General features: G+C 40.0%; 1 protein-coding gene across 6 annotated transcripts in view; it reads right to left on the bottom strand.

The window, feature by feature from the left end:
* CCHR5.PART0H21orf62 (chromosome chr5.part0 C21orf62 homolog) overlaps window positions 1–25,585 on the bottom strand; it is a 557,240-nt gene that overhangs the window by 148,991 nt on the left and 382,664 nt on the right. For all 6 annotated transcript variants that reach the window (XM_044071415.1, XM_044071419.1, XM_044071418.1 and 3 more), the window contains one exon: window positions 16,425–16,493. The gene's annotated coding sequence lies outside the window, so the exon portion shown is untranslated. The remainder of the gene's footprint in view (window positions 1–16,424; window positions 16,494–25,585) is intronic.

Here is a 25,585-nt window from a genome sequence, read left to right as displayed (position 1 = left end):
ATTGAGGGTCACCTCTACTATGTTATTTTCCAGAGTTTTAATTGATATCTATGCTGCGGCTGTGTGGTTTAGTGTCTATACCTTCATATCCCACTACAAATTGCATTTGCAAGCCAGAAACAGGGTTTCATTTGGTTTGGTTATCCTCCAGAATATTCTTCCATGAGACCATCCAAGAAACATAGCAGCTGGGGACTCTGTCCCATCCATTGAAGACCGTATGGAATGACAACATCAAATACAAAAGTTGTGTACTTATCATCTCATTATTAGTGTGCCAGCTATTTATCAGAGTAAGTTCATGCTGGAGGGCTTGTGAGTTAAGTTGGCACTTGACAATGACTCAAAGTTTACAGCCATCTACAACCTGGTTATCCAAAGGTGTTGGTTCATAGTCTGGGAAACAGAAAAGTAAATGCCAAACAACAGATGACTCACCATCGTATCCTGCAGGATATCAATGCTCATCTTTATAGTCTGTGATGAGGCAGCTGCTATCCATACTGTCTTTAAATAAAATGAAACAATAGGAATCACTTAGCTCTTCAAGTCAGTCTTTTGGTGTTAGTGCTTGTCAGGTTCCTTCACATTACAGTATTAAAGAGCTGTGAATTCCCAAAGGCTCGACATCAACTCAGGTATATTTCAAGGAAAACAAACAAAAAAAAAACCCATTAAACTCCCTAAGCACTTTTCCTTCCCCCATAGTTCATTTTCCTCCCTAAAGAATGGTCCACGTATTTCTGCATACTAAAAAAACAAAACATTGCTAGCATTTTCTTCACTTTTGCCACTTTTTTTCTAGTCACCTTCCTCAGTCCAAACCATGTTGAGACTGAAAAAACTGCATAGACTAGAAGCACTTCCCCTTTATTCAGTATCTTATAGACTCTTGAAGGGAGGCAGATGCCTTGCCTTCTGAGATATCTGGGACCCAGTAGTCTTGGGTCTTTTGTTTTTTTTTTCACAAATCAAATAGTCCAACAAATACCAGAACCAGGGACCTAAATCTTCACCAGAAGTTAAATAAAACAATTGGAGAGATAAATTAATCAACACAGTACCTTCCCTACCTCTGAATGGAGAGATAGATTAATCACACAGTACATTCCCTACCTCTGAAATATGCTGCCACTACAAATTAAGCAGTGTGATACATTATCTTCATTCAAATGGGAACAAGCTTGATTAGCCTAGCCCTCCATGAAAAAGTGGGTATGGTCTAAGAGTGTGTACTTGCAAGACATAAATTGTCACAAGACTTAAGTTGCCTTGTGTTTCCTATGATTCTGTGATGGGGAGAGAATGACAGGGCTTGCTGACTGCTACAACAATAGAACTGCCATATTTATAGCTTCTCAGCCATAGCAGTTATTGAGATAGAATATACAAGCCTCTTGCTCACTTCCTCTTAAGACCTAGGCAACAACCTCATTGACTCCACCAGTTTATTAGGACACCTGGACATCTGGCTTGACCAGTCGTTAATTTTCCTATTCCAGATTCAGACAGTTAGAGCCAAGGTTAACTACCTGCTAATTTGGGCCCAAAAGATACCTCACTTCCATTCCCAGCCTACAAGAGCTGCCATAATCAAAAGGGTATTGCTTGCCCAACTTGAATATGGCCTACATCTCTTTGCCACCACCTCAGAGGACCAGTCAGTGTTGTCTTACAAACTCTGTCTAACAAAGTCTACCACTTTGAAACTAACTCCCCTTGATACGAACACTACTTCTGCAAGTGTCTGGTCAGTGGCTTCCTATTAATGGTAGAGCTAGTCTCCTTCTTGGCTCTCTTCTTGTCAAACTCCTACACCAAGACACCCCTTCCTCACTCACAATGAGACTAATCATGTTTAACCAAAGATACAACCTTAGAAACCAGTCCTCCAGTGGTCCTTCCCTTCTAACTCCCACTATGAAACTACATTCCACTGACCACATCTTCTCCGTTCTTGACCCTAAACTCTGGTTTATCACTTCCACACCAGTTTACTTAACCTACGTACTACAAAAATTTCAAACCTCAGTTCAAACATTACCTCTTTGAACATTTTAAATGCAAATGTCAAAATACAGACCATATCACTTAACTCTATTCCTATTAGCCCTGTGCTACCTGTTCCCTAACTTTGTCATACTGAACTCACTGCTCCCCTCTCTATTCTTTCCTTCTCTTTGTCCTCTCACTTGCATATATAATTCCACCTCTCCTTTTATTATCCATCAGCTTTTTAACCACACTAATGTTTACTACCTTTTCTTCCTCTCTCCCTCTAACTTACCTGCACTATAGGGTCATAGGTTGTTACTAGACTTATGACCAATAGAAGCTTTACAAGCCTAGCCTCACACTCCAAACCATTTGGGTCCCAAATATTATGGATGTCTATATGGGGAGGGCATGTCAGTAGGGAGGTAACTAAGGATTTGTAGGGGGAGGTGTTAGTTAGGATAATACAAAAAAGTATTATTGATGCCCTCTGTCTATAAGGGACATAGGGGCGAGACTGGGGTAAATTTCCAATTTCCAATCCAGCTGTGAAGGTGTCATTTGAACTCTGTTTTACAAGGATGAGGAGCCTATTCCATACACAGGGATCCTTTAGGACACATAGCTGTCTCTCCAGCATGTTCTGTTTATGTTGCAAGTGAAGTTTAGATCCCTGGATTTAGTGTAGCTGGAACTGTTTGTTTTGCACATGTGTAACAAATCCATCAGGGCTGGGTCTGAGGAAGTCCTGTAAGCCAGGCAGAGATCCCCTGTCAGCAGCCTGTAGGAGACTGAATACAAAGACAGAGCCTTTAGGTGAGCAGTGTAGGATAAGTGTATTCATGCTCTGAACTCTCCTGGTTCATAGGTTCATGGGTTCATAGGTGTATACTAGGCTAATGACTGCTAGGGCCTTTATAAATCTAGCCATGCAACCCAAATTTTATCCAGAAATTGGATTTTATATAGGGCTGATTTACTAAATGCCTCTTTCCATCAGAGACATAGGAGTGAGTCCAGGGGTAAATTTCTGATTACCCATTCATTGGTCTATACATCCACAGTGGTAGCGTTGTTGCCTCACAGCAAGAGGTTCTCCCATTTGATTCTCGGCTGGAGTGCGGGGAGTGCCTTTTGTGTGGAGTCTGCATGTCCTCCCGTGGTTGGGTGGGCGTTCGAAAGACATGTGTAAATGGACGTGCCTTTGTTGAAGGTTGGACGTTGAGCTGGCACCTTGGCGTTCATGAAAATCTACTGCCAATCATTAGTGGACAAGAGTTCTGCTGTGGCGGCCCCTAACCGGGAAAAGCCGAAAGACAAACAACAACAACAACCCATTCATTGGTCCAAGTTGCACTTAAATAGAGATAGAGAGGAACTCTGCTTCAAATGGATGGAGAGACTGTTCCAAGGAATAGGAATTTTGCGAGAAACATATCTGTCTCTACAGCATGTCTTATGTCACAAGCAAAATTTAGTTTTTTTAACCTAGCAGTTCTGATGCTGTTTGTTTTGTGAATGTGCAATGGATTCATCAAAACAAAGTCCAGGGATGCTGTGCTCCATTCACTTGGAATGTAGCCTGTTTCAAGGCTGTAGTTGAAAATTACCTTGAGTGTTCATGATAAGTTGTGTTTTAGACTGTTCAGAAGGCAACTGGGGATGTTACTGGGACTCATGGAAGTGGTGTTCTTGGCTTTGGCAAGTGCTGCCAGCATCTGGCCCTGCTAATAGCTGAGTGTAGTATGTTGAACGGGATTATACCTGGTAGAGCTGGAGTGGTGAGAGATGAAGTTTGAGCTGAATTTAACAGTCAGTGGATTTGCTATGTCACCCTTATTGGTGAAGGTGGTACCATTCACCACCAATTCAGCAAACTGCTATGTATTACTTTTAATATTCTGGACATAGCTGAAGAAGGCCTTGTGATTGTACTTTGCCTACGAGGCTATCCTGACCTCATAGTTGGCCTTAATTAGACCTCCTAGTTTCTTGTTTAGTTGTATTAAGAGAGTACTTGCCTTTAAGGAAGTTTCTCTTTCTGAAGTTAACAGTAGCATTGAATTTTGATAGACTGTGACTTAATAGAATGTAGTTTGCCTTAGAGTAGTTCCTGACTATTACTGGTTTAGCTGTGTTTTTCAGGCTGAACTTTACTTCAAATGAAACAGCTTTGTGATCTGACCTAACTAGTGAGGATGTTTCCCTGGGGGAAGTGGAGTGTGGGGCTGGGGTGGTGCAATGTTCTCTCATGCTGGTGAGTATGAGATCCAGTATGTTTAATCCTCTGGTTCGAGCATGCATTATCTGTTCCAGGGTGTTTGTGTTAATAAAGTCCATGAAATGTCATTCCTGTGACATTGAGGCAGGGTATGTTTCCCAGTCTATAGAGGGTTAGTGCCCCTAATAGGTTTAATTAGGCATAGATGGTGACCTGTAGCTAGCCATGATATGGTGAGAGAGCTTATTTATGGTGACTTGCACATGGATGAACTCCCTGGTTTGATCTCTTTAACCAACTTGGAGGTATGTTTGTTGCTAACACAGATCAAAACACATCCACCTTTGGCCCTAGTCTGTGCTGCTAGCCTGAATAAGTGGAAAAGGTTATGTAGCCTTAAGCTGCTGGAGTACTTTCTATGTTTTTAAATGTCACAGCACAGATGTCTACATTCTCCAGAGTGAGGAGGGCTTGAAGCATGTGGAGTTTTTGTTTAGGCTCTTAGCATTGAGCAGTAACAACTTAAGATTGCTTGGAGACTTTTTCACTATACTGGTAGTTTTGTCTTTTTGGCATTGCCTAAAAAGGCTCTAAGGGGATGGATAAAGTTTTAGCCAATATCAAAAAGCCTTGGTAGGGACAGGTGCAGCCCATCCTTGGCAAAACAACATGGTCTGTTGGCCATGTCCTGCCATGCTGACAAATATTGTATCCCCCTGGAGTGATACCAGAAAGTAAGCCAATTATTAAAAATCTATCATTTTATGTTCGTACTGTAGCACCAACCTTGATGAAAATAGAATGCTTCCCATTGCAAAGCTCATACCTATTTGTGACACATATTCTAAGAGATCCATTATGGCTCTTTTTGTATAGTCTGGAGAGGTATGTCTCAGGTCATTCAAACCCACTTGGACTGTGATAGAATCATATTAGTACCTAGGGTGCAGTGACTTGAGTGCGTGCATTATATAATGGATCCTGGATCCAGACAGGCAATTTACTGTTGCCTTCTCCTTGTCTAACCTGGTGGGTGGGGCATCTGTGTGTTGCACAATGGAGTCCCCCAAGACAAATGTATTAGGTAAAATATATGCTTGCCTTACAGGCTTTGCTGTTGGGGGGACCATTGGGTATAGGCATATGTGAGATATTTGGGGTTGCTTTAGGCATGTGGTTTACTGATTGCTGAGGAGCAGTGCTGCTGTTAGGTGGCTCTGGAGGTGTTTGAGGTTTAGAAGGGTTCTTTTAAATGCCAGAGTATAAGAAAATCTGTGTGTGGTGACTGGTGTGTGCATGAGGGATGTCTTGTGGGTATTCCTAACAACTTTCTTTTTATGCAAGATTTTTGCATCCAGGAAGTTGTGTATTTACATCTCTCGCATACCATGTAATTTTCTGTAATGACTAACTGGTTGTCTGAGAACATGAGACAATTGCTAAATTGCCTTAGTATAGCCAAATCAAGCTGGCCAGAGACATTTGAAAATTGCATATCCAAGTGACCTGGTCTTGTAGTAGGGTGGGCTGTTTAGGATTAAGGATTGGGTTTAACAGGGTGTCCTAGGGTAGTTTCCAGGTTAAGGGCAAGCTGTTATATACTGCTAGGATATGGTTATGTTATTCAATATATAAACTAGTTTCTGGGGTTAAGGCAAGATGTTAAGTGATAGGATATGGTAGTGCTATTCCACGAGCAAGCTAGCTACTCTAAGCTTAATTCCACACAATGCTGCACTGTTAACAGGTTTTGGACATAATCCTAATTTACAGGGATATTTTATTGTATAGGCATTTGCTACTATACAGGACTCTTCTAACCATTGCTGATCAGTAGGCATCATTGCACAAACTTGCCTGATTTATAGCAGAGAGGAAAAAGCTTGAAAACTGGCTCCAATGCTCTCTAGCCAATAAACAACCACACTTTGTGCTCCCTGGATTGCTTCCAAACTCAGAAAGACCAGGTAAACACCTTTTGCACAAGATGGATGATCTTTGGATTTCTTAATGTAAAGGCACAACAAAAGCAACTCTCAAGTAAAGATTAAATAACAAACAATGAGTCCTTGGCTACTTCACCCTTCTGCAAGGTGATTTGGAGGCAAAAAGAACTAGAAAAGTCAATAAACAGAGAAATGGCTATTTTTGCCACAAAATGAAATAAATGCTTTAAAAATGCTCAAGAACGGTAGTGATCACCGTATAATGCAAGTTTAAGTGCAGTAACTCAACAAAATATTCTTATCTTAGCTTGGATGGCAGTGGATGAAACACTTGAAAAGCATTGCAGGGTTCTCTGTAAGTGAACACAGAGCCTTACAAACTTGCCTGATTTATAGCAGAGGAAAAACACTTGGAAAATGATTCCTGTGCCCTACGCCTTCTAGCCACTTAGCTGGTTTATGAATATCTTCTCATGCAGATCCTCATGCTTATAACATCTTACACTATCAGCACTCAATTATCTACCTTATTTTAGTTATTCGATTTCCTTAGCCTCAACATTTTTCTGCCCATGCCTCCCTGTTGTTTTGCTGTAACATTTTTATGCCCATGCCTCCCTTGTTGTTTTTGCTGTAACCTTTTTCTGTCCATGCCTCCCTGTTGTTTTTGCTGTAACATTTTTCTGCCCATGCCTCCCTGTTGTTTTTGCTGTAACATTTTTCTGTCCATGCCTCCCTGTTGTTTTTGCTGTAACATTTTTCTGTCCATGCCTCCCTGTTGTTTTTGCTGTAACATTTTTCTGCCCATGCCTCCCTGTTGCTTTTGCTGTAACATTTTTCTGCCCATGCCTCCCTGTTGTTTTTGCTGTAACATTTTTCTGCCCATGCCTCCCTGCTGTTTTTGCTATAACATTTTTCTGTCCATGCCTCCTTGTTGTTTTTGCTGTAACATTTTTCTGTCCATACCTCCCTGTTGTTTTTGGTAACATTTTTCTGTCCATGTCTCCCTGTTGTTTTTGCTGTAACATTTTTATGCTCATGCCTCCCTGTTGTTTTTGGTAACATTTTTCTGTCCATGCCTCCCTGTTGTTTTTGCTGTAACATTTTTCTGTCCATGCCTCCCTGTTGTTTTTGCTGTAACATTTTTCTGTCCATGCCTCCCTGTTGTTTTTGCTGTAACATTTTTCTGCCCATGCCTCCCTGTTGTTTTTGCTGTAACATTTTTATGTCCATGCCTCCCTGTTGTTTTTGCTGTAACTATTACTTGTAAATATGTATATTTTGCTATGGTGCTTGTACTGCTTGTACTTGATTTTGTTCTGCCATTTTATTTTGCACATTACAAATTAACTCTGCTTTGCTGTTGCTGCTATGCATGTAACCATGGCCAAGCCTGCAACTGGTCAGATATGATCAATAATCTGTTTACACCCACATATTTGTTAATCCATCAATCTGTCATTGATCTAGGCTGCTGGCTCAGGAGTGTGCTTCTTTCTCCACCATTGTGACATTTAGCTGTGAACACTCTCAAAAACATTGAACTAGCTAACATGCTAAAGCTTTTGAGCTTCTGAGATGTGCTCCTTTAAATCATGCAAGTTCCAACTGTTCACATGATCTACAAGGTGAGGTTAACTTATGATTTCTGAAATGATTTCCAGTGATGCCATCATGTGGTTGAATTCATCTATACCTGCTGCTTATTTCATCAAATATTGCTAGTTTCTCCACAGAATATACATAAAAGTTGCTGGGGCTGAAAACCATAATGTGGGTGGCAGGCTTACCTCACACTTCACCTAGACCTCTTCATTTTGGTTTTTGGTCAACAAATTTTGACAATTTTTTCAGTCAATAGAGAAAGTAACTCAATTAATAATGCCATAACCCAGTTGTGTAGTTATCCTAGTATGAGTATTGACTATGCTATCAAAACAAGCTGTCTCATACATTAGTCATATCTAGGAGAACAGGACCTAAAGGCTCATATACACTTCCTTCCCCAGACCAGCATTTTCTAGCATTTTCTGAAACTGGATTGGTCATTACATTATGAATAATCAATGACTCCCAGTCATGAATGGAACATTGCTATTATACAATGCTGTTATTTACAAGCAAATAATTTGCATATCTTTATAAATTACAGCATTGTATCTTGGAACTGCTTACCATAGTCTCTCTTTGCTGTCTGCAGAAAACAGGGATGGCTTCCTAGCATGGTACACGTACGTGAGAATGTACAGACTGATATTGCATGGTACCTTAAGTTAAATGCAGTTTGTGGCTTCCTAGCATAGTACACATACATGGGAATGTACAGACTGATATTGCATGGTACCTTAAGCTAAATGCAGTTTGTGGCTTCCTAGCATAGTACACATACATGGGAATGTACAGACTGATCTTGCATGGTACCTTAAGTTAAATGCAGTTTGTGCCACCTTTTTTTTTTCTTTTTAAGATTCAGGATTAAACAAACAACATACTGTTTATGTGAAGAAACTTAAGGAATCATGACATCTTGGAGGTAAGTTTAAATTATTTTTTTAACATTTTTGTGATTTAACTTTGTGTTTTGTTTTATATATCTTCCTTTGTGGAGGGTAGAAGGTCATTTTCTACCCTGTTGATGTTTGCATTTATTTTCTTCACTTAGTAGTAGAGAGAACATGGTAGCTGTAACTTTTGTTTTTAATACGTACAGCTGGTCAGACTTGCTGCTGCGGGTGATGCATGATTTACAGTGGAAGCACTGATTGCTTTTTCCAATCAGCACACACAGTTCTGATTAACAATTACCTTTCATTATAAAATTATTTATAATGGAAACTGGTAATGAATGAGTATCACATACTTTCTGTTTTGTTTAATTCCTGAATGCCAGTTTGTTTTGTGTTACTTTTGCCTACTTCCTTGATTTATCCAGGGCCTTTGACATGATCTCTCATTACACTCTCCTACAAAAACTTCATAACCTAGGACTCAATGCCACTGCTATATCATGGTTGCTTAGCTACCTGGGAAATGGAGCTCAACCTGTCTGGTGGCAAAAAAGACATCTCATCTTTCCTCCTTGTCCCACTTGGTGTACCACAAGGATCAATCTTGGGACCCATTCTGTTTAATATCTTCATCAATGGCCTATATAAAGCCTGTAAAACTGCATCCCTAGTATAATATGCAGATGAAACCACAGTTATCTGTATCACAAAAAACATCAACAAACTATAAGAACCTACCCAGGAATCCTTCTCCTCTATAGAAACCTGGCTGACATATGCCCAGCTCTTCATAAACCCCAATAAATCCAAACTAATCCTATTTACTCCCAAACAGCTCACAATCAACAAAACCTCCTTTTTAGTTACCTTGTCCAACAAAATAAATAAATATTGAACTTGCCGCACATATTAAATTGCTAGGCATCTGCGTAGATGAAAACATAAAATCTGGCATGCACATCCAAAATATAGTGAAAAAAATTACACCAAAAACTACATTTTCTCTATACAACCGAACTCTGCCTCTCAGACACTATAAGAAAACACATTGCCTCTTCTCTCCTCTTGCCCTCAATAATATATTCTGAACCCATTCTTAACAACATCCAAGTGACCTTGCTAAACAAACTTGAAAGATGTTAATACAAAATAGCAGGATTTGCTGCCAACCTTCCAAACAGTATACATCACCGTGCCACCATAATGGAATCACAGTGGCTGGAATTCCCACATTATCTAACCTTTTCACAACTTCCACAAATCCATAACACTGTTTATAAACCTAACAACTATCCATCCAGCTCAAAACTCATACAAATGTATAAAACTTCTGGGCCACTACATTCATCGGATAAATGCCTATTACATGTATCCTGCTGTCAACTCACTACTCTCCCACCACCTTGCAAAATCCTAGAACTCCATCCCACTACCAATATGACAAGAACACTCCCAAAAATCATTTAAAACTCAACTAAAGTTCCACCTACTTAGTTAACAGCTCTTTACTTGGATGTTCCTGAATAATCTCCAAACCCTTACTGTCACCAATCTTTTATAACTGGCCATTATAAAGCTACTTCTTCACAATCTCCAACTATCTGACTATCATCTATCCCTCTCCACTACCATCTCTCTCTGCTTTCACCTGACCTCTTCAGTGCTCTTTCATAATTTTTAACCCTCTTCATTCTATAATTACTTCACTGCCTCCTACTCAATATCTATTCATAGCTGATTCAGTTTGAAAATAAATAGACTCTTATAAGCTTGGTATTAACTAATATTTTATTGTATTCTTGTTTTAACTGTCATATTTTCATTAACTGTCACATCATTACTATTCTATGAATGTACATTTATTATTTTTTGATTAAATATCATATCATTGCTAGTCTGTGTATGTATGTGCGGTTCCCATTCAGAAGCCTGAAACATCATAAGCCTGAAAATCAAAATCCTGAAACCAAAAGCCTGAAAATTCAGAATCCTGAAAACTCAAAATCCTGAAAGCCCAAAATCCTGAAAGACCAAAATCCTGAAACTCAAAATCCTGAAAACACAAAATAGACATACTGATGTCATTGTGGCTTTGCTATTGTTAGCCCTGTGGTGTTAGGTCATGACAAATATTGGGGTTAGACCTTAGGGTTAGGGTTAGGGTCATAGATATTAGTGTCTTTATAGTGACTCAGGATTTTGAGTTTTCAGGATTCTGAATTTTCAGGCTTTTGGTTTCAGGATTTTGATTTTCAGGCTTATGATGTTTCTGGCTTCTGAATGGGAACCGTATGTGCATATGTAAATCTTATATAACTGCCTTCTACTCATTCTGTAAAATGGAGCATTTCTCCCTGGGCCTTCGCTGATAATGGGACCCTTGCCCAGCCAGACTTTCCTGGTAAACAATAAATAAATAACATGTATAGTAACAGTACAAGTTCAAGAACAGAGTAATTGCACTGACCATGTTCTTATTTACAAGGAAGCCCTACATACAACAATAAGTATTTATATAAATAGAAAAACATGCAATAAGGTTGGGAGGTTGGCATAATGGTTAAGGTGTTTGCCTTACAGACACAAGGTATGTGGTTTGATTCTCACAGGGGGTAATTGGCTAGGCTTAAAATGTCCCATAAGGGCAATTGGCCTAGTACTAACCTATGAACCTATGAAAAACACACTAAATTCTACAATGCAGTACATGAAATTATTCTAGACAATCAAATCATCAGAGCAATGTGGGTGAAATGTGGGTGAATGCAACAGCTTGGGTACCCTAACTGCAACATAGATTGGGACAGTTACTAGCAGTTAGCCCAGGAGATTAAGGCTATGAGCTATTTAACAAGCTACTTCCCATGGTGTAGGATTTGAGTCTCTCAGCCTTCATTTGTCTGTGTGACTTTGAGCAAGCCACTTAAGCAAACAGTGCTTTGGAGCAATTCGGAATTTGGCTAAAGTTTAGTAATGGTCTTGTGGACTGCATGCCTATCAACTACCCATGAACCCTCAATGTTAGTTCAATACAATGTTTTAAACTTTACCTCAAGTAATATTTTTCATTGTAAGGTAGCTGTGTATCTAAAAGATTTACAGCCTTCACCTACTTTAACTAACTTACTAACTAACTACGTACCAGAGTGAATAAATAAATGGATAAATATGTGGCAATGTGAAATCTGTCCTAAAATCTAACAGCTGGACTTCTTGTTTATAAAGGAATTATAGCTTTTTTGACAGTGTTCTGTATCTAGAAGGTTTCTACTCTTTTCATGGAGGATGTCTGCAAAGTTTGGAGATAAGTTTTGTTTTAATAGGGTCAGTATACAGTGTGCAGAAAGGGGGGAGAGCAAGAAGATGATCATATAGAAGGACAAGAGGAACTGAAGACTGGGACAGCATGAAGAAGACGGGGTATTTTCTTCTATGTTGTGGAACAGATGCCTATTTTTCTTCTTTTATGAGGAAGAGTGAAGGAGAATTATAGCAAGGGGAAGGTGTGGGGAGGAAAGCAGGTATGTGGATGGTAGCAAGGGCAGGCCAATACAAAAGACAGACAGAGACAAACAGTGGAGGTGCTGACACAAATGGAGTGGCAGAGGAAAGACTCGGATAAAGACAGCTGGATGACAGTAGGTGATGAGGACTGGACCACAAACTGGGTAGGGAAGTGAAACAAGGAAGGGGGACACCACAATGGGGATAGGGTGGCAGCTGACTACCATGATCCCCAGTGCTACACCCAGCTAATAGTCAGTCACCTCTGTGATTATCCTCTTGGCTGGGCCCAACCATTGGCGGTACCCTAGTCAAGACCAGGCTACAGTGCAACCTCTGACAGTCAAATAATGATGTGTTTTAGGCAACCAAGGCAGACATCCAGTTGTCAGACTGCAAATGCCATCAACAGGCCTTTAACTTTTTGTATGGTGACATATTGTGGCCCACCTGTGGCACCCTCTAATGGGGAGCCTATACCTCCCCACTTAAGGCAGTCCACTGAGGCCACTAGAAATGCCTCCTACTGAGTGCCCTATGTTGGTCAGCGTATAGGCTAACCTTGAGAAAGTTGAAGCTCTGGCAGGTGATAGCAAGTCAGATGATTGGTGAGGTGGCCACTGCTACATAATATACAACCATTTGAACATAAAAGGGGAGAAATAAAACAAAACAAAAAAGAGCAAATAAAGGGAAAAAGGGCAGTGATAAAGAGACATAAAAGAAAAAAACAAAGTTATCACTAATGCATATCACAATGTGTGACATAACAGTTACTAGAGGAGTAAAATGCTTTTGCATATACACTGGCAAAACACACAATATATCTTTCAGAACACAGAGTACTACAGCAGGCAGTGTGCCAGAAGAGCCAAGGTTGCATGCTGCCTAACCTGACCTCATTTGTATGTCATGTGAACAATAGGAAGAAACAAAACAGATGAGGCTCACCACGGCCGATAAAAACTCTTATTAACTGCAGTAACAGTAAGCACTTTACTTCAAAACAGTTACTATCTAAAACACTCCATTTAAATATACTCAGTAATAAAAAACAACCAATCAAGATTGTTACAGTATCATCACCTGTTACATCAATTAAGCTGTATAAAACACTGAGTAAAGCATAGAAACAAAGATAATGTGCTATTCGTAATTCAGACTTAAAAAACATACATATATAAACATACAAAAACACCACAATAAAATATGACTTTAAAATATGTATTATAAATATATATATATATATATATATATATATATATATATATATATATATATATACTAGTATAATATGAGAGTTAATGTTTATATGGGCGTGCTGCTAAGAAAGGTTTCAGGGTAACCTTTTCATTGAGCCCATGTCCCTTGTACCCTTGAAGTCTAATAATCCATCTATTCTCACATTCTTCATTATGTTTTTTTATATTCCCCAACCTATTTGTTCTTACTACTAACTGCAAAACACTAAACTTAAAAGACTGAGTGTGATGTACCAACATTTAAAATATGTCTTGCTAAAGCATTGTGGTCATCCTCCTTATTAATAGCATATATATGCTCCCTTACACGCTCCCTGAGACTTCTATTAGTTTTACCAATTTAGAAACATGAGCATACCTGGCAAACCGCCAGGTATACTAAGTCTCTAGATCTACAATCAGCATAGAAGTCAAAACTAAACACCTTTCCAGTATCTGGATGAGTGTAGAGACTGCTTCCAGACATGTATATACACTGGTTGCAGCCTCTACAGGGAAATGTGCCTTTCCTATTGGATAAAACAACACCCTTTGCATTGTTCTCATAGCAAAGCAACCTTTTCAATGACTTCATATTTCTATAAGCAAAACTTGGTTTATTTCCTACTATTTCTGTAATCCTATCATCCGTAGTGAGTATGCTCGAATTCCTATTAATTATATCCTTAATTTTTAAATTTTTATTAGAATAGGGGATAGTGATTCTACTTACACTAGTGTGTTGTCTTCTGTAATCTTCAGAAACTTCATGGCCACTATGCCTGTGTAAAAAGGGTTTACCTCTCCCCTTTCTCATAGAATTATTAGCATAATAGATACTTTGCACCTCTTTTTTACAGTAGCCTCTAGCTAAAAAATTATCAACTAACATCTCTTGTTTAGAATCGAAAGTCTCATCTTCAGTGGTAAGACGAGACATTCTCAGGGTCTGACTCTCCACTATGTTACCATATATGCTGTGGGTGCATGCTATTACGATGTAATATACTATTTCTTCAGCAAGACTTTCTATATATTTCGGAATGCATCACCCCATCCTTCTTAAGACAGACACAGAACACAGAAGTTGGCCAGTCAAGTGGCAGATGTAGCCTACTGCACAGAATCCTCCTTGGCACAATGATGTCTATTCTTTGGAGACACAGCTATAGAAGAAAATGATATGTCATAATCATGGGATATGTGCACCATACAGTGGTAAGGCAACATGACCTTGGATGTCCACCATTACATGACAAAAGGCAATCTGTCAGATGTATGTCCTATATGGTCATAGGATTATAGGAGGTTACTAGGCTAATGGCCCCAGAGCCCTTACAAGCCTAGCCAAGTTCAACCCATGGTCCCAAGGGTGTCAGGTTCAAGTAGACTCAAAAAGCAGCACCTATTGCCCCTGTCCAGAAGGGACACAGGTGGAACCCCCAGGCTGAATTTCCGATTACCTATCCAATTGTCCAAATTGTGCTTAAATAGGACTTTGTTTAACATGAATAGTAAGCTTATTCCAAAGGCGGGGCGACCCTTGTGAGACAAATCTGTCTCCAACTTCTGTTGATGTCACATACCAGGTTAAGGTCCTTTGAGTGAGTGACCCATGTGCCATTTGACTTGTGAATGTGGAGCATTTCCATTAAAGCTGGGTCAGAGATTGCTCTATATGTAAGATACAGGTTGCTTCTGAGCAGTCTGTATGACACAGAGTAAAGTGACAATGATTTCAATCTGTCCACATAAGGAAGATCTTGAAGACCCAGAATTTTCTTTCTAAGGAATCTTTGTGGTCTCTCCAATTGGTGCAGATGTTTGGAAAGGAACATACCAAAGGAAGCATTGTACTCTATTATTGGCCTGATGAGGGAAGAGTACGGGGGAGGGGGGTTATAACCTCTTTTTTTCTGGAGGCAGTACCCTTACTTATGAGATGACCAATATAAAATGCCCTTCTTAACACTGTGGAGACATGGTGATCGAAATTAAGGTTGCTGTCAACCTGTGTGCCCGGACCTCTCACCACTGACTGTGTGCTTAGGGTATTGCTATTGATGTGATAGATTGCAAGAACATCACCCTTGCCAACAGGGATGATGATGCATTTTTTGCATTAGGTTTAAGACCATGACTTTGGCTCCCCCCAATCATTAGTCTGCATAAGACCTTCATGCAGGATGTTGACATTGCTAGGAGTTTCAATGAATGCTCCCAGTTTGCAGTCATCAGCGAACTTTGTCAGCCACAATCCTTTAGTTTTAGCCTGTACTTCAGAGAAGTAGATTCCAAACAGTATGGGTCCCAGAACCAATCCCTGTGGAACGCCACTGGTTTCAGGTCTGTTGGAGGAGGTGGAGTCCCCTATTTTTACCATATGAGTTCTATCAGTGAGCCGGTTTGCAACCCACTTAACAATATATGGGCTGACACCCAGCTGGGTGAGTTTATCAATTATGCCTGATTGGGGGATTGTGTCAAAGGCCTTGGCTAAGTCTAAGTAGGCCGTATGCACAGATTTGCCCTTGTCTAGGGCTTTGGTGACTGTCTTGAAGTCCACCAAGTTTAGCAGGCATAACAGGCATGATCTCCCCTGGACAAAGCCAAACTGGGTATGCCTGGTATAATAAGCAGTGGCAGGGGGATTTGAACAGACAACAGAAGAATGATACTGGGCAGGCAACCAGTGCTGGATGCATGAATGGCAGGGGAATGGCAATAGCTATGCCAACATAGGGAGGTAAACACTCTGGTGTACTGTAGAGATTAATACCAGGGGTGGAACATTCATTACTGGGCCAGTCATCATTATCAAGCTACCAGTGGCAATTCCTTGAGTTAGCATAGATGATAGGATAGGTCAGCCTGAATTGCCAAGAAATGTGTTTCAGTAGGCATATAATAGCAGTATGCAGTGTCTAAATTAAGTTGTAGCACTGTAAAATGGGCAATACTACAGATCTGTAAAATACATGCAGCTATAACATCAGTGGTATATACATACCCGTGTGCATAGAGATGTGCTCCATATCCTTCTGGTCAATCAGCTTGTTTTCCTTAATTTTGCTAGGAGCTGAAAAACAATAAAGGAAATGAAAGGAAAGATAATCTGCATATAGCTGAAAAGTTATGTCTAAATAATCACAATTAACCATCTGTCATGGCAACATATTGTTAAACTCTGGTGCACTTTTTCTAATTGCCTTTTCCCATTGATTAAAGAGGTTGCAGTAGCACCTCCTCAGGTTGCTATATCAATGCCTGCACTGTTCACCAGTGTGAGTGATGCTCATGGCATCATACACCAACCTGACAAAGCAGTGCCAGGCATCCACTTTGTCCTAGTACTACTTTGCACTACTCATACGAATTTCCCACCATGCACTTCCCAGATATCCTGGTGCACAAAGTACAGCAAAGTCTTAGCTTCCTTCTTGCACCATATTGGAACTGCTCTGCAGTCAGCACTCTCAAACACCATGGCTACTTCATGGGTTGCAGTCCTGAAGAAAATGGTAGCCGAATCATGTCAATATACATTGTAGGGATCAATGTGACATGCATTGATAGGCATAAGGGCAGCACAACAGTACCCAATGCTACTAGTAGTGGCTCATAGAAGAATAACATGCCAGAGTGATCTTTGTGCTGTGAAACACCCCCCTGGCTTACATGTATGTACTCTGTGCAACCCATATCCCTGTCTACAGTCACACTGTAGTGCCCTCTAAGGCCCGTAAAGATGATAGTACACTTGTAGCCCCTTAGGATTCATTGACTACCCCTCTCCTGGTATATGCAGTGCACTTTGTGGTCATTTATCAGTATTAACTGTATGGTACAAGCCTCATTTCACAACTTTGGTTTACTGCCCATTCTGTAAAATGTGACATTCAGACAACTGCCCTAAATTGCATCATTAGCTTAATAGCTGCTCTTTGAGCCTCCACAGTTACACAATTAAAAACAGCCATCACCTTTGCAATTACTTATAGTACTACTGAGTGTAAGACTGCTGTGGAATACAGATGCAGTTGCAACACTTGTGTTAAGGGCATACATAATGATTATCTGGGCTGTGGTGTATTGCATATGTGGACATATGTCTATTGGTTGAGGGGGTTATTGTAATATCAAATATCAGTAAGCTGTAACTAGTTAACTGGGGAGCAAATCACAGGTTGTAAGAAGCACACTTAAGAAAGACTTGCCATGGGATGCAAACATCTTGTGTTGCTGTACTCTTGCAAAGGTAGGGGTGCACATAACTTTGGACACCGGCCATATTGTTAACATAAATGTATTTTGCTTGAAGTTTATTTGTTTTGGGAGAAACACAGAAATATGCTGCCAGGTACACAGATATCACACACTGCATTACAGTGATGATAGGGGCAGACAGTGTACAGGTGCAGACAGTAGTAGCCTTCCACATGTGTGGTGTAGGTCAAATATGAGATATTGTGGGGGTGTGGTACACAGAAAACATGTACTGAGTACTGGTATCAATGCACACTCTGACAACAGGTGTTTCTAAGCATACTAGATGGCATGGAGTGGTGGAGACACACCTGTGTCCAGCTACATAAAGGTGCTCTACAGCAGCAACCTGAGGGAATGGCCTGTGCCAGTGTGATGGGTCAGGTGCTACAACATCTGTGCTCACATTGGACATGGGGCTGGGGGAATATAGTGCGAGTGCAATTGATATCAGTGTGCAATAGTAACCATTGCTGTATGTTCACATTTACAAGATGAGATTGCTCCTAAGGAGTGCAAGCATGTTGACAAATTCTCACAGGGTAAGGCAGACATCTTCCTTCAGGCCCTATGTTTACATAGCCAGCAGATCCTCAAGACAGAAAAAAGCAACTAGGCCTTCTGTGGCAGTGTATATTGGGATTTTGCTATGGATTTCAGGACAATCTGTATCCATAATAGACGTTAGTATAGCTAGGGCAGGGTAAGAGGGGCAACTGCCCAGGGCACAAAGTTTTGGGGGACATGATTGTGATAAGCTAATTTGCATCTCTAATGCAATACTGGTATTGCATTTGTGGTAAAACATGAGTGCTGTAGCACTCTATGTGGTCTTAGCTGTAGTAGCTGCTTGCTACATTAAAAAAAAATAGAAAACATGAGTGTGGAAGTGCCCCATGAAGGCTGGGTATAAACTGTAGGAAATGTTTGCTACATTTGTAGCAAGCAGTTTGCTAAAGTTTTTAAGATGCATTTTCTAACTGAAACCTGATCTCTGTAGTGCTCCATTTAGGCAGGGTATGAAATGTAGTAACAGTTTCTACAGTTTATACCCTGCCTGCATGGAGTGCTACAGTACTCAGGTTTTAATTACAAAAAAAAAAAAAAAAGAGTTTTTTTTTTTTACTTTTAAATTGTATTAAACTGATTGCTACATTGTAGCAAACAGTTGCTAGAGTTTAGATCACACACGCAGTGCTAAATCACTTAATTATGAATGCAGTGGATGAGAGGCAGGGGCAGGCCACAGAAACAGGACCTGATTAGCTGGGTGAGAGGGTGTATGTTGCGCATCTGGCGACCTGGCTAGAAGGAATGTCTTTTTTTTTTAGCTCTTCACTTGAAGAGCTGAGGGGTGGAATGCTTGTTCATGGTACTGGCACAGGGCACTGGTTGAGCTAGTTATACTTCTGGTAATAGATATGCACCACGAGTGCACCATAATGTCACTGATGAGATCCGTCATATCCACAGCAAAGCAACTGCTCTTGCACATGAAAAGATGGACACGTTTAGGAGTCTGTCACCTTAGGCCACTCTTTCAGATATGCAGGACTACCTGCCATCTTCGGTGTGATGGAAATCCATCATACCCATTGGAGGACTGAACACTGGTGCAGAACTTCACCCACCACTAAAGATGTCTGTGAAGCCCAAGGTGGATATGCCCTTGTAGTACAAAAAGCAACAGTAATGAGCTCACTTATTCTGAATATGCTGAATGCAGTCACATCATACCTACAGGCACTTCTGGGCTCCAGCAGCCAAGACATGTTGCACAAGGCTCATGAGCCTACAATACTTGCATACTATGCCACTGTACAGCTGATGACACTAGGAGCTAGTATTGTCACTAATTAACACTGATACACAAGAGTGCTTCTGTCTACATTCACAGGTGCTGGATGTGACTTCCATTGTTGATCTGGGCATGCCTAATGTCAGGAAAGCATGGCATGGTCAGTAGCCATGGTGCCACTGTCAGCTACGGGTACTATGGTGGGCACATTACCTTCCTCTTTCCACTGACACAGCTTTATTGCCTGTGCAGTCCACCCCCAAGTCCCATGTGACCAGTAATGGAAAGGAATTGGCCAAAGAAGCCCCACAGAATGCATCTTTGTTACCTCCTCCCAGTTAAAAGTGGGCACTGAAACTATACTGAGCATGGGGACAGCAGTAAAGAGTGGCATACTGGTGGCCAACAACAGTCCTCATATTTTTTGTCTTTCAATTCCATCTTCCTCAACACTGTGTGACAAACTGTGAGGTCTTTACACAACACACCAACATAGCTTCTTCCCCTATAAGAGTTTTATTACTGCTGGGCTACAGTTGCATAGATCCTCTGTGTCTTCTGACAGTTGCAGGGCGTGCTAGGCAGTGACTTATCAGTTAGTTCTGCAACATTTACTGTGTTATGCGTAGGCCGCACATACTCATGTGATGCAACAGCCATCATTTTTATGCACTTCCATAGTCGGTGATAACTTATACTTACAGAACCCAGCCATCAGAAGGAGACAATAACACGTATGTAGCTCCAGTTCCTGACCTACCTGTAGAGTTATTAGTTTATATAGTGCACAGACATTGTACTCTTGTTGAAAGTACAATTACATTGTTATATGAATTGTAACTGAGGGGTACCATGTAACACATGTAAATTTACACTCACAACAGTGGACGTCAGCAGAGAGATGCATACTATTAGCATTAAACATGTTCTTAAACAACGACAGCAAACGTTAAACTGATTTGTATTGAAATGTGTTTATTATTACTATATGTATTAAACCTGTTATTAAGCAGAGACAGCAAAGTCTGAAGTGGTTTGAATTTAAATATGTTAGTTAATACTATATTTAATATATATTGTGGCTAATTTTATTAAAACAGTGGCTGTGTTTTAAGCGTATAGGTCTATGACTAAATTATTAATCATGTGATTTGATTCAGAACCTATTTATATGATGGAATAAGATTTTTGTGTTATTGCACTGAGAAATAGTCTTTGCCTAACAGCTTTGGTTGTCGTGGAGTCTACCTTTGTAAAAACAAACATTACATGTGGTGGTTTGAAGCTTTTGTTTGGGTTGCAGACTACTGCTACAAGAGGTGTGTTGAATATTTGGGAAACTAAATGTGCCACATTTTTGTAATCCATAATCAAGGGGTCATTGTCATACTTACTGCTAAGTACTGCATACATGTAATGGTTCCCAAGTAACAACATTTTATTGCATCAGGAGGAAATAAAACAGGTGACTGGAAAAGTATATAAACATATGGTTCAGTGAAACTAATTTACCTATTAGGAAAATGCTTTTCTGTGCACACACAGTCAAAGATGGTAGCAAAGACATACCTGATGATATACTGTGCAGCACCAGCAAGAAATACAGACATTCATCATATTAATCACTGCTGTAGTAGTCTTAGCTATATAGGTTATATCCTACTGAGAATATAATTTCCAGCCAGCTTTCAAAGCTTCAGGCACTTTCCAGAAGCACAAACTGAAAATCACAGGTTTGAGTGCCAAGCCCTTCAGAGCTTTCCTGCTGTTGACGACAGCGCTGCTGTGCTGGCTTTCAGGGTTTGACAGCTGGCTTGTGCTGTTTCTTCACTGGGCAGATAAGTTCCCTTTGGGGAAATAGCTTCCACATAAAAGTTATTGCTTAAATGTTCTTTCCTGCTTAGGAAAGTTATTTTTAATCTAGGAGTTTGTTTTTTAACACACTGTCACAAGACTTAAATATATAGCAGACTTTTTTCCTGTCAGTTTAAAAGTTGTTTAAAGTAATTGAAAACCACCCTTTCTCTGGATTAATTGTATTTATTTTAAGTTCTGAGGCTGCCAAAGAATTTTAAAGTGCTTTTTACTGTGTATTTGTGTGAAAAAGTGAATTTAATTTTTACCAGCTTTTACTGGTTATTTTCCCCAGGAAAAATGCACCATTTATGTCTTGATCATGGAACGGTCTACCTGTTCCATGATTGGTACTTCTTCCAGCCACAAAAATAAACAGTTAAGCAAACAGCCTTTGCCACCACAGCAGGACAGCAATTTGCCTCAGATGCAGGCAACCCTGACCATTGTTTATTTTTCATATGAGCCATCTTTTATCCTGGATCCCTGTAGTGTAGCACCTACAGACACTCTTGACCAGGGATTAGCCACATCCTCTGCAGCTGCTAGGATACCCTCAGTAAGCAAGGGAGAGCCACTCTTGTCAGTCCTGGGGGGTGGTACAGGGAAAACTTCACTATTTTGTTAGAATGTTGTGCTCCTCCTTGGGGAAGCTGCTTCTGCCATTAACCATACAGTTGAACCCATTTTTCATGCCAGAAAGAAACATAAAACTAAACATGTATCTGTTATAGCTCAAGTTTTGGATTTTTCTTTCTTAAACCTGTTTTATGATAGTGCCCAAGTTAAAAATTTTGTCATTTCTCAATTTATCTCATCTTCCTCATTCAAGTTTTCTGGTAATACTATATTTGAAAGATGCTTATTATCACATATGTATTCATAAAGACTTCAGGAATTTCTCAAGTTTATCAGTTCTCTGTCTTATCCTTTGGACTATCCACTACACAAAGAGTGTTAACAAAGTACCTAGGCTACAGAGTATCCACATTTTTCCATATTTAGATGACCTGATTACCTTTGCAGAGTCTTTCAAAGTGTCAGGAATCTCTCTCTTGGGTGAGAGATCTTTAACACAAGCTGAGGTTCCAAGACAACATTCAAAAGTATTTTTTGACTCCTTCACACAGGATTGTGTTCCTGAGGTGTCAGCAAGACTCCTTAGTTCAAAGAGCTTTTCTTCCACAGGAAAAATACATTTATATCTAGGGCTTTCAACTTAGACTTTGATCACTGTGAAGGAATACCTCAGGATTTTGGGTCTCATGGCATCTATAATCATTATGATACCCCTGGCAAGACTCCAGATGAGAAGATACAGTTTTATCTGAGATATCTTTGATCCCGGCAGCAACATCCTTTGTTTACCCAAATTCCAGTGCTGGAGTTTGTCTGAAGAGAAATCAGTTGGTGGCGACAGCAAATACCCTTAAATCCATGAACCTCTCAACCTCTTAATGCAAGAAATCTGGACAAAGCTTGACAAAATGCGGGTACAAATAGAGACATATTTTAAATATTGCTCTTATAAACTTAGAAAGTTGCTAGAGTAACAGCATTTGTTTTAATATACATTTTCTGAAGGATTTGAAGTTTGAAACTCAAATGTATGTCATTATTTAGTGACTACAATCCTGAGATCATCCCAGTGATTTGCCAGGAAAAAAGAGGAACAGGCCAGAAATATGAGCCACAAATCTGGACATTCTGTGAAAATGTGTACACTTGAGAGAAATTCTCCTCCCTGATCCAAAGCAGTCGCCACAGACACCTCAGACTTTACTAGGGAGCAGTTTCATGAAGAATAGAAGTGCAAGGTGTGTGTGATACCAAGGATAGATGCAAGCATATAAAGAGATGCTTACCCCGATCAAGGCACTCATCTCTCTATATCATCTTTGGTCTCTGGGACCTCTTCAAGTTGTTATAGACAATACTGGAGTTATGTGGTACATCAGTAAGCAAGGAGGAACCAGGTTGTAACCTCTCTGCATACTAGCCATATTAGCTTTGGATGTAGTTTCACAGGACAGTCTCACTCTACAGGCATCCTACTTTCCATCAAAGCAAAACTGTGTGGCAGACAAGCTGAGCAGGACAAGGGCAGATCCTCATGAACTGAAACTAGATTAGGGGTCTTACAAGATTTGATTCATCTGTGGGGAGTTCCTCAAGTCGACCCATTTGTCTCCTGTCTGTACAATCAACTGGCAAGATTCTGCTCCAGGACTCCATTGAAGAAGGTTTGAAACACAGATACTGTTTCTTTTCCTTGGACAGGAATGTTCTTGTATACTTTTCCAACCTTTCCACTGATATCCAGGGTATCACTGAAGATTTAGAAGGAATCCTCCAAGATAATTGTGGTGACTCCCTTCTGGCTCAGACAACAGTGGTTCTCTCTTCTTTTTGAAATGGCCAGGGGGCAATTATTACAAGCTTCCTCACAGAATGGATCTACTCACAGAAGATTAGGGGTGTTTGATAGACCCTGACCCCCATCAACTTCATCTGACTGCTTGGATGATAGGGTCTTAATTCCCTTTAGGTACCCTTTTACTGTTTACTGAGGACATACAGCAGGTACTAATAGAGATAAGAAAGCCTACTAGTAAGGAATCATATATTGGCAAATGGAAAAGGTTTTCTAGTTGGTCCCAGCAACATAACCCGCACCCATTCATGTCTAATTGTTCTCTGGTTTTACAATATTTGTGTAAGTTACTATCCTATGGGTTTTTGTACTCCTTGATCAAGGTTCACTTACTAGCCATTTCAGCATGTCTGCCCATGGATATTCCTCTTTCAAAGCATTCTCATGTCAACATATTTTTGAAAGGAGTTTTACATAAAAGGCCTTCAAGAAAACTGGCAGCCCCCCCTTGGAATCTTAATTTTGTATTAAAGAAGTTAACAGTTGTTCCATTTGAACCAGCTAATCTGGATGACTTGAAGTTCTTAATATGGAAAACAGTTTTACTGATTGCTCTGACCTCTGCAAGAAGGGTATTTGAGTTGCAAGCTTTTTTGGTTAGTTGACCATCTCATTTTTCACAGGAACAGGGTTTCTTTGAGAACTAACCTTTCTTTAATGCCTAAAGTGGTATCCAAGTTTACTTTAAGCTGAACTATCCATCTCCCCATTTTCTTTCTTGAACCTAAAAATGAGGGAGAAAGGTTACTCCTTACCTTGGATGCCCACAGACAGCTCAGGTGCTATCTTGACAGAAAAGAATCTTTTAGATCTTTGGATCATTTGTTAATATCTTGTGAATGTAAGAAGAAAGGACAACCTGTGTCAAAACAGACTATTTCCAAATGGATGTTTAAGGCTATTACATTTTGATATACTTACTACAACAAAACTATTCCAGGAAGGGCCAAGTCCCACTCTGCCAGGGCCTTAGGTTCATCTATAGCTTTTTGGCAAGGATTAGAGTCTAGAAGTATTCTAGAAGCAGCAAGTTGAGCCTCTGTACATTCATTTGTAAGGCATTACAAGCTTGATTCCTTCTCTAGGTCCAGATCGGTCTTTGCAAGGACAGTTCTCTAGGGGCTCCTTGGTCCTCTTCCTTCCACCTGCTAAATGTAGTAAGCTACGGTAATCTACCCATGTAGCTAAGGTTAATGCAGCAGTGATCAATATAATGAGCACACTATAGTTTTGCAAGTAAACTTACCATAACAATGGATATTCGAATGATTCCTGCTGCAGTAGCCACTCCCCACTTCCATCCCCCTTGTTTTTGGGGTGTTGTTTATGCCTGGGTGTGGATATTTATTTTTTGTTGTTTCCAACTCCATTTGGACCAGCTAATTTGTCTGGCTTGAGGTTCTTAACATGAAAAGCAGTTTTACTGATTGCTCTGACATCTACAAGAAGACTATATGAGCTGCAAGTGCTTATGGTGAGTTGACCCATCTCAGCTTCCATAGAGAAAGCTTCTTTGAGAACTAATCCTTCTTTTATGCCTAAAGTGGTATCCAATTTTACTTTAAGCCAAATTATCCATCTCCCCATTTTCTTTCCTGGACCTAAAAATGAGGGAGAAAGGATACTCCTTACCTTGGATGTCCATAGTCATTGTGGGTACTATCTTGACAAAACTAAATCTTTCAGATATTCATAACAATTTTTCATTTCTTGTGAAGGTAAGACGAAGGATTAGTCTGTGTCAAAACAGACTATTTCCAAAAGGTTGTCTAAAGCTTTTATCTTTTGTTATACTCAACACATCAAGACTGTTCCAGGC

This window comes from Protopterus annectens, chromosome 5.part0, assembly GCF_019279795.1.
Source record: "Protopterus annectens isolate FY-2018-M chromosome 5.part0, PAN1.0, whole genome shotgun sequence".
NCBI classification, from domain to species: domain Eukaryota; kingdom Metazoa; phylum Chordata; order Ceratodontiformes; family Protopteridae; genus Protopterus; species Protopterus annectens.
This window is presented reverse-complemented; position numbering and strand designations above follow the sequence as displayed.